This window comes from Meleagris gallopavo, chromosome 3 (genome assembly GCF_000146605.3).
Source record: "Meleagris gallopavo isolate NT-WF06-2002-E0010 breed Aviagen turkey brand Nicholas breeding stock chromosome 3, Turkey_5.1, whole genome shotgun sequence".
In the NCBI taxonomy this organism is placed as follows: domain Eukaryota; kingdom Metazoa; phylum Chordata; class Aves; order Galliformes; family Phasianidae; genus Meleagris; species Meleagris gallopavo.
The window spans coordinates 71,303,399-71,312,289 of record NC_015013.2 but is presented as its reverse complement, the minus strand read 5'-3'; the positions used below and the strand labels follow the sequence as shown (position 1 = coordinate 71,312,289).

At 45.6% G+C, this 8,891-nt stretch overlaps 1 protein-coding gene across 1 annotated transcript in view; it reads right to left on the bottom strand.

Moving 5' to 3' along the window:
• PLEKHF2 (pleckstrin homology and FYVE domain containing 2) overlaps window positions 1-8,891 on the bottom strand; it is a 17,093-nt gene extending 8,202 nt beyond the window's left edge. The window contains exon 1 of the mRNA XM_010709149.2: window positions 8,806-8,891. The gene's annotated coding sequence lies outside the window, so the exon portion shown is untranslated. The remainder of the gene's footprint in view (window positions 1-8,805) is intronic.

Here is an 8,891-nt window from a genome sequence, read left to right as displayed (position 1 = left end):
CAGAGCCACATCCAGCCTGGCCTTGAATGCCTCCAGGGATGGGGCCTATGCAACCTCCTTAGGCAACCTGTTCCAGTGTGTCACCACCCTCTGTGTGAAGAATTTCCTCCTAGTATCTAACCTAAATCTCCCCCGTCTCAGTTTAAAACCATTCCCCCTTGTCCCATCACTATCCACCCTCATAAATAGTTGTTCCCAAGCCCCTCTGCAAGAAGGGCTCTGTTTGTCTGAGAGGATCACCAGCCCATCACATCAGCTCCCATTTCTGCACACTGGGTGCAGTGTGGTGCCAGTTGCTAGTCGGAACAGCACAGAAATAAACAGATCATCATCTGAGAAAGATTAGCTATGTACAGCTGCACCACAAGTAAGTCTGCCAGCCTTTCCAAACAAAGAAATAGCAATTCTCAGGATGCTGCAATACTCTCTGTTCACCCTCCTTCTGACATTTGCTCTCAGGAAGCCCATTTCAAGATAGGGATGCTGGGCAAAGGCTGTCTTCTCTGTAGGATAATAGACAATTTAAAGGTGATACGTTATTTCATGACACAATGTCCCCCCACTTCATTACCCTATGCAGAACTGTCTGACATTAAGGTATTTTTACTTCTACTCACAAGAAATTTCACTTATCCACAACAAAACACATGTTCAGGAAGTCAGAAACTTCAGCAAATACATGGCACTCCTGGCCACTAGACTGATAATATCCTTGAAGTGGCTGCATATGAAACCAGTCACTTGACACACACGTTTCTTTTTGATGCAGCATCCTGATGATTAAACCAGCCTTTCCAAACGGAATACTTCTAAAGATGTTGCTTAAAAGAGAAGAATGCTTATCCTATGTCTCAGTGATGCAGGCTGCATACAGCTCAACACAGCCTCATTTCCCTACCCCACACAGTGTGCAGCGCTTCCATGATCAGGGCTCCCTGCCAGACAGGTACAGAAGGCATGTATGAGAAGGACACAATCCCAACCCTCTGGCTCCTTCAGCAAAGCAAACAGCACCAGCACAGCTCCATTACTTTCTGACAGGGCAAGAACCAGCCTCATCCAGTGCACAGCCCTCGTCATCAAGTGTTAATTAATAAGCACCTGATTTTTAACATTATTGTGCTTCAGCATTCCTTGAAGGGAGGAAAATGCTACCAGCCTTGCCTTAATTGCTTGTTCATCCATCATCTTCATCACAATGAGCAATTAAGTTGCTAACAATTATGTTTAACATGTTATATTTACATAGACCAGGCAGGCTGGATTTTTCAGAGTCACGGTATCAGGAAGCAGGCAGCTCACTCTTTACTACATGCATTTACAATTCAGGTGACAGCTGTACAGGAAAAAAAAAAAGCTATCTGTCAATATCTGAGCTGCTGGAAAGCATACAAGGGCTCAAAATCAACAGCACAAAAAGTCCATCTTGTCTAAAGCAGCAACGGAGCTTGGATGTTTCCAAGTCAGATTCAATAACACAAGTCCAATAAATAAATATCAGGAACCACAGTATCTGGTCACACCGCCTTTACAGGTGAAACGGGACCAGCACAAACCTGACTGTAACCTGTGAAGCAAGCGAGGAGAACTGAAAGGAAAAAAAAGAGAAGAAACAGAAGAATGCTGAAGCAACAGAACAAAGAAAGGAGGCAGAAACAGCAGATCTAAGTGAAAGCACATAATATGCCACTGGTTTGTCCAGGTGTCGCAACAGCCCTTTTTCTTGCACCTGCATTTGTGCATACAGGCTCAGAACATACATTCCAGCCTGTATGTTCAGAACTAACCTACTTTCCTTCTTGCCCATGGAGAACATACTTTATAATGAAAGCTTCTGCTTTCTGGAGCTTTTCAATACAAATGAGAGTCAAACAATTTAAAGTTTCATCAAGTCTGATCCCACACCTCAAAGCTTTTGATAGAACCAGTTTCAAGCAGAACTCCATCCTGCTTTATTACAATTAATTACACAAGCTGAACACCCATGAAAGGTACAGAAGCTCCATAAGTCCTGTACAAACTCAAAGCAAGTAAACTGTAAAGGCAGACAAGGACCATCTGCAGAGCAGATACCTAATCGGCATTAAGTGACTGATTTGTAAGGAAACTCCTCTCTGGGATCAGAGGAAGAGCTCACCCTCTCCCAGAGGACGGCCCATCAGTGCAGTCACTTAGCATGCATTCCTGTTACATATGCTTTTTAGTAATAGGCTTCAAGTAATGGTTATACTCCATATTTTCAGGTCACACGCCTTCAGCTTTCCTCCTGCACTTTGTCTATGCAAGGAGGACACGGTAATTTGACTTACTAAGGAATAAACATGAACACAAAGGATTAAGTTACCCAAAGCCCTCATACAACCCTGTGATTTAAGGCTCTGACACAGTAATTCTCTGCCTTTTTGTGGAGGAACTCAGCTATGAAGGCACATCAGTACTGCAACAGTACTTTAATCTCTATTAGCATTAGAAGTAGTGTTCGTAAGTGCAACACTTGACCTTCTGCATTACTGCCAAACAAAACAGCCTGAATTTTTCATGTGCGATCTCTAACGCTTCGAAAATAGTTCCATTGGGGAAAACTGCTGAACTAAACACAAGCACAGCAGTAGTCCACATTTTTGAAGGTTAGAAAATAAATCAGCACAAGTCTTCAATCTCACCAATTCCACCTCCTACACAGCCTCCATCAACACGTACAAAAAGGGACGATGCCATCACTTGTCCCAAATGCTTCACCACACCATCTCTGCTGGCAAAATGAGGCGTGCTGCGCGCTCAGCTCTGAGAGCTGCAAGCAGAAGCCAAGCGCTCACACACAAACCAGCACTGCCTGTCGTGAGCCATGAAGGGACAAGGGCTGGATGAAAGATGAGACAGGACAACTCTACTTGTAAAGCAGTGCAGCCTCCTAACAAGCAGATCTCCAGTTACTCTGCTTGCAAAATATTCCTTAAAGCGCTTCACAAACTGCTTTGCTATCCAAAGGATGTTAATAACGGGAATGACAAAAGGAGACATCGTCAAGTGGAGGTATTCAAGGCCAGATTGGATGGGGCCCTGGGCAGCCTGGTCTAGTATTAAATGTGGAGATTGGTGTACCTGCCTGTGGTGTGGGGGTTGGAGATTCATGATCCCTTAGGTCCCTTCCAACTCGGGCCATTCTGTAATTCTGTGATTATGACACTGCAGAGAAATATGAAGCAATAGATTCAAGGTGGACACAACAGCAGAAATGACGCAATGAGATCCTCTGCAGTTCTCCAGCACAATTGTTACCCAGAATCTCTTCTGACCTTCAGAGACATGCAGATCGCAGGACAGAAAGTCAAACACTCCCACAAGCAGCTGTCCTAAGTCTCACTTCTTCAGGGCGCAGGCCATTGCAGCTCCTGTTTTAACGACCTAACATCCTGCAGCTTAAGAATTCTTTGAGTACATTGTAAGGAATTTTAGAATACCCTAACTTAGAAGGAAGGACTGTCATTTCCTTTTCATTCACTGGTTGGGTAAGAATAGCTCAGGGAATGTAAATGTTTTTAAATGAAGAAAAACAAAAGCTTTATTGTCAAACTTGCAAGACAAGCCCATTACCCTTAACATCTCCCAGAGCCATTATCCAAGCCAGATAAAAATGCCTAGAAAGGCCTATTACATTTCCACTATGGAGACTGTTTCTAGGAGGATCTTTCAAACTATGTGACCTTACATTCCCCAGCCCACTCCCAAGTGGGTTTGGATACAGAAGCTATCTTTAGCAGGAGACTCCCCCCACCTGCTTAGCCCAGCAGCATGCAGGCCAGCACAAGTGAGAGCAGAGAGATGCTTTTTTGCTGCCCCAGCTGCTCTGCCACCTCCCATTTTCACAGAATGGCTCGTGTGGATTCTGCGCACCGCCTTACCTACAGCTTGGAGTTTAATACAATCAACTTCAGCAGGGAAGAAACACTGATTTAACCTCCTTGTAAACTGACAGACGTGCCAAATGAGTCATAATGCAAACTAATCATAATGGAGACCGGAGGAAAAAGATGAGGCAAAGGGAAGCAGGCTTCAACCCATTAAAAAAAAAAAATATGCAGAACTCAGGAGTGCTGACTCCCAAAACTGTTACCACTGCTTTGTCCCTCTAAGTCACAATAGCTTGCCTGACACTACTCCCAGGAGCTGTTTATCAGCATATTTTGGTCTCAAAAAAACAGAGCTTCAGCACTGCTGGTCTGTGAAACCAAGCAAGGTTCCTAGTAATGGGACACAAAGCCTCATTGGGGAAAGCAGTGAGGCGCAGGCAGGCGGGGGCTGAGCAGGATACGTGCAAGGAGCAGGGCACAGGGCCTGCCTCAGCAGCACAGGTACACTGAGCTCACACCATCACGCTGGGAGAAGGTGTAGAAGCCTAGGAGCAACGTTCCTGTAAAAGATCCTGCATCGTAACGAAATCAGCTGCTTATTGCCACTGTCAGGCTGCTATTTGTACCAAATTTTAGTAGCTGATAGTGCTTTTGTCTCCTGGCAGGACAGATGCCTAGCTTGGAGCAGGAAGGGGAACAGCTCCCCAAGCCCCAGCCCTCCCTGTTTTCCCTTGCTCAGGATCACACCAGGATACCATTTCAAAACTAAGACATTTACACAGATTTGGTGCCCCAAAAGCTCAAGCTCTCTGAAGCAACAGCACAGACGGCCAGAGATGTTTTACTTTTACATGGTCAGCAAGTAGCACACTGCACATTGCTGTTGTGCTTAAGATGAGCATGGGATGAGGACCGTGACAAAAGTCAACAGAAAGCACTTGACCAACTCTGGCATAAGCTGATGTTATATCAACACAGCACAGGGACAGGAATTCCCTGTCACAGCATATCTTTCAAATGGGGAGATAAATTATTTAAGTGAGCATTCTGGGAAGGTGCAGGGAAAGAGGCAGAGAGCATCATTAGCACAGAACGTAACCCGTTACCCAGTTACAGCAGTTCGGCATGAAGCGTCACCAAACCCACTTCACAAGCTTCTCTTCAAAATCACATTGGTTTAGTGGTAAGCATCAATTACTGCGTGCGCAGGCACATGTAGAGACACTTCCACACGTCACATGTCACATGTCAATGTTATACACCATACAGAAGTGCTTTAAGAAAAAAGTTACTACACGCTTCAGGCCAAAAACCAGTTCCAGGGAGGCAGGCCGCCTCTCCGACGAAGCAGAACAGGATTCAGAGGATTTGGTCCTCTGACATAAGCAGGGTCTGCTAGCGTGCTCCCTGCAGCATTGCCAATGAGTACATCAAGCTGCCAGCATTCTCATTACTTCCATCACCATCACGAGACTAGTTACTCAGTTTTAACAGTGGACTACACATAACTGATTACAGCATGACCACGCCATATAAAGAATTAGTGAGAGTGAGAAAAAGGCACGAGCCATTAGCTGCTAACAGGTAGCTACAACAAAAGAACTTGCTTTTAACCAGCCCTGCTTTGAAGCACAGCAAAAGTTTTTCCCTGCAGCCCCACAATTCTGAAGTACTGAAGTATAATCACATCATCACTATTTTGTTGTTTGTTTGTTTTAATTATATAAAATATTATTTTCATGTGCATGCTTTAAGAATTGATCAATTGCATGTGATCCTTTAAGAATTCAGATGCCTTATTTGGGAAATAAAGGTTTCTTTAACCAGTTTGAAGTAGTGGGCATTCCCACAAAGGGAAGCAGGACCCAGGCCAAGCATCAGCACAGCCTCCAGCCACCCTGACTTTCTGCTGCTCTTGAACCCCAGATAAGTTTAGAAATCTCTACTGTGGGAGACATACCAAACGCTATGCTGTACTGAAGAATTACAATCAAGAGATTGGTAGCTGGTACATAACACAGTCAGATGCAGCACTTTTTCATTATTATAGTGGGGAAAGCAGAACAGCCAGAATATTTTGGCAGATGCAAGGGGCTCGGAGGTAGCTGGAACACAGCGTGGTGCTCAGAGCCAAGCACACATCCTGCCACACCTTGCTTCAGGACACCTGAAGGCACCCAAGGGCTGGAACTCCACATCTCTCTCCTCTGCCTCTAGCAATAATTAAATTGCATTTCTCCAGCAATATTTAAAATACACAAGCCATGCGTTGCATTGCTCTTTCACAATCAAGCGATGGGCAGAGGAAAAAAGAGAGGAAAAGAAAAATAAAGAGTCAGTTCCTGAAAGAATTCCTTAATCGTAACAGCTTAACTACATGGCCTTCTTAGGAAACGCACTCACCAGCCTTTGACAGCCTGTCAAATGCACTTGATGCACTGTCGAGTTCTGTGGAAAGCACGTGGAGTGCTGGAGCACCCAGCACGATGCCATCCCTTGGTGCAGGAGGGGTTGGCAGCCCACTGCCCCTGCTGAGCACCAGGACCCATCGCATTGCAACATTGCAGCTCACTGCTTCTCTGGTGTCATCTTATGTGCAGGAACAGGACTGGGACAAGCGTTACTGTGTTCAAAACCTTCAAGATACAACTGTTTGTTCTTCTTTTCTACTTATACAAGATGCCTAAATGCGGTTGAATATGCAATATTCTGAACACTGTATTACTGTAAAATATCAAAATGCAAAGGGAAAAAAAAGAAAACAACACTTGAAAATAGATTTCAAAATCCTTAAATTATTCATTGTTGCAACAGAAGCAGGCAGAAAGTATCATTACACCCATGGTAGCAGCATTCCTATTTATGTAACATCAGAGAGCCAGAACAAACATATTAGTGCATTTTTGACTACGTAAAATATCAGGCTGAAAAAAAAAAATCATGAAACATACTACTCTGTTCAGTAACACTCGCACACAGTGATACTTCCTTTTGTAGAAAGAAAATCTTTGTCCAGCAGCTCTCATGTGGTCAAACAATTCTTCATGCACACAAACCCACTCACTGCAGCAGCACTACTGATGTGGGTAGGAATTTGCAGGACTCTACTTGCTAACACAGTTGTCATCAGGGCTTATAGTTTATGACAACGCCAAAATAATGGTTTAGATGTAAGCCTACCACACCTACCTACACAGCAGCTTTAATTCCCCTCTCAGCTGTAAGGAGTCCCTCACTAAATCATGAACACAAAGTCATTCTACAACAATAAACCCTGTATTTCATCGAATCACAGAATGGTTTGGGTTGAAAAGGACCACAGTGATCATCTAGTTTCAACCCTCCTGCTATGTGCATGGTCGCCAACCACCAGACCAGGCTGCCCAGAGCCACAGAGTATTTGCTGCACAAAGTTTTAAATACGTGATTCTACTTCAAAAGTCTGCTTTTACACTTGTTTATTTGCTTTCAGCACAATCTCCAGGTCGGCAGACTTCCATCAAATTACTGAATTACTGTGAGCTATAACACACGTATACAAGCACCATCCGTCATTAAAAAGCCACATAAAGCTAATGGAAAGGTAAGTCTGAATATTAAGAGAGCCTGGAGTATGTCACAAGCATACCTTTAGCACTTAGGCAGTAAGAACAAGCTTTAATTTCTTAATGCAGAAGTTAAAAGCAAGCCAACAACTTCCTTGCCTACTAACATCTAAGAACCTCACCCACAATTAACATCTGAGTCTCCTTATTTGACATCACCTGATAAGTGGTTTTTACATATAAATAATCACTGCCGTTAATGAAAACTTGTGTCTTGGTGAAAAGACACTGCTCAGTTTCTGGATGATCAGACAGCAGTAAGTCAATCCAGCTCTGAGCTCCCACACGCCGGTTTCCACTTAGTGTTTCAGGGATTTCCTCTGTGTGGTTTTCTCTGCAGAACAGAACTCAACTGCTCCAGAAGCCACATTAGCTATTTACATGCAGAAGAATTTGGGCTTCGTGCTTACAATGCTTTACTTTCACTGTGTTTTGGACACACGGCCTGAATGTCATTTTGAACATAAGCACAGCCCTAAAACATTAGGAAAAGAATTATTTAATGACTTGAGCTGACAGACATATTGATAAGGTTGGAATTTGATGATCCATGAGGTCCCATCCAATCTTTCTATATCCCAACCTGCCTTTCTACGAGTCTGCGTTGAGCTATGCAGGGATCCCTCACTGGATTAGTCAACATTATTCACACAACACAATTCAGAGGGAAAAAAAGCTCCTCCTGTGCTGACGAGCCCCGTCCTCCCCTCACGCTGTTGGGCGCAGTCTGTGGGGTCTCCGCACTGACAGCATTAAGCCTTTAAACGCTTTCCTTCTTTCAGAGAGCCTCAACCACACCAAAACACACCGTTCCGAACCGAAAGCTGGAGCGCTGAAGTTCTCCTTATTCCGGGAGCGAAAGAGGAACCGGCAATCGCGCTTCTGAAATCCGCCCCGGCTGCGGGGTTCGGTTTCAGGCCCGCCTCGTGCCGGCACAGCCCGTCCCGGAGCACGGCGGTACTGAGGAAGCCAAGGGAACCCGGTCCCGAGGGCCGCTCCGCTCGCTGACAACTGCAGCACCCGGGGACAGCCGGCACACAGCACCCCGCAGCCGCTGCACAGCCAGCTCCCCGCCGCGCCGCACGCGTTTGCGTCCATAACCTCTCGGACGAGCGGCAGGCAGCGCTCCGCGGGAGGCGCGAGGAGCCGCGCCCCGCTGTCGGGCAGCATCGCAGCGGCGCTCCTCTCGGAAACACACATCCAACCGACCCGCTGACAGACGAGCCTCCGCAATTTCACCTCTTTCCCGCTGCTGCTTTTTAAATTATTTCTTAATTTAGGACCCAACTCACGCACCCCTCGAACCCGCGGACTCCGGGGAACCCCGATCGAGGGTTCCACGCACTTACGTAACGCCCGAGGCTGGCAGCTGCAGGGCTTTTTCCCCCTGTTAAAGCCCAACACCTCTCGGACGGGACAAACGGACAAACGAGCG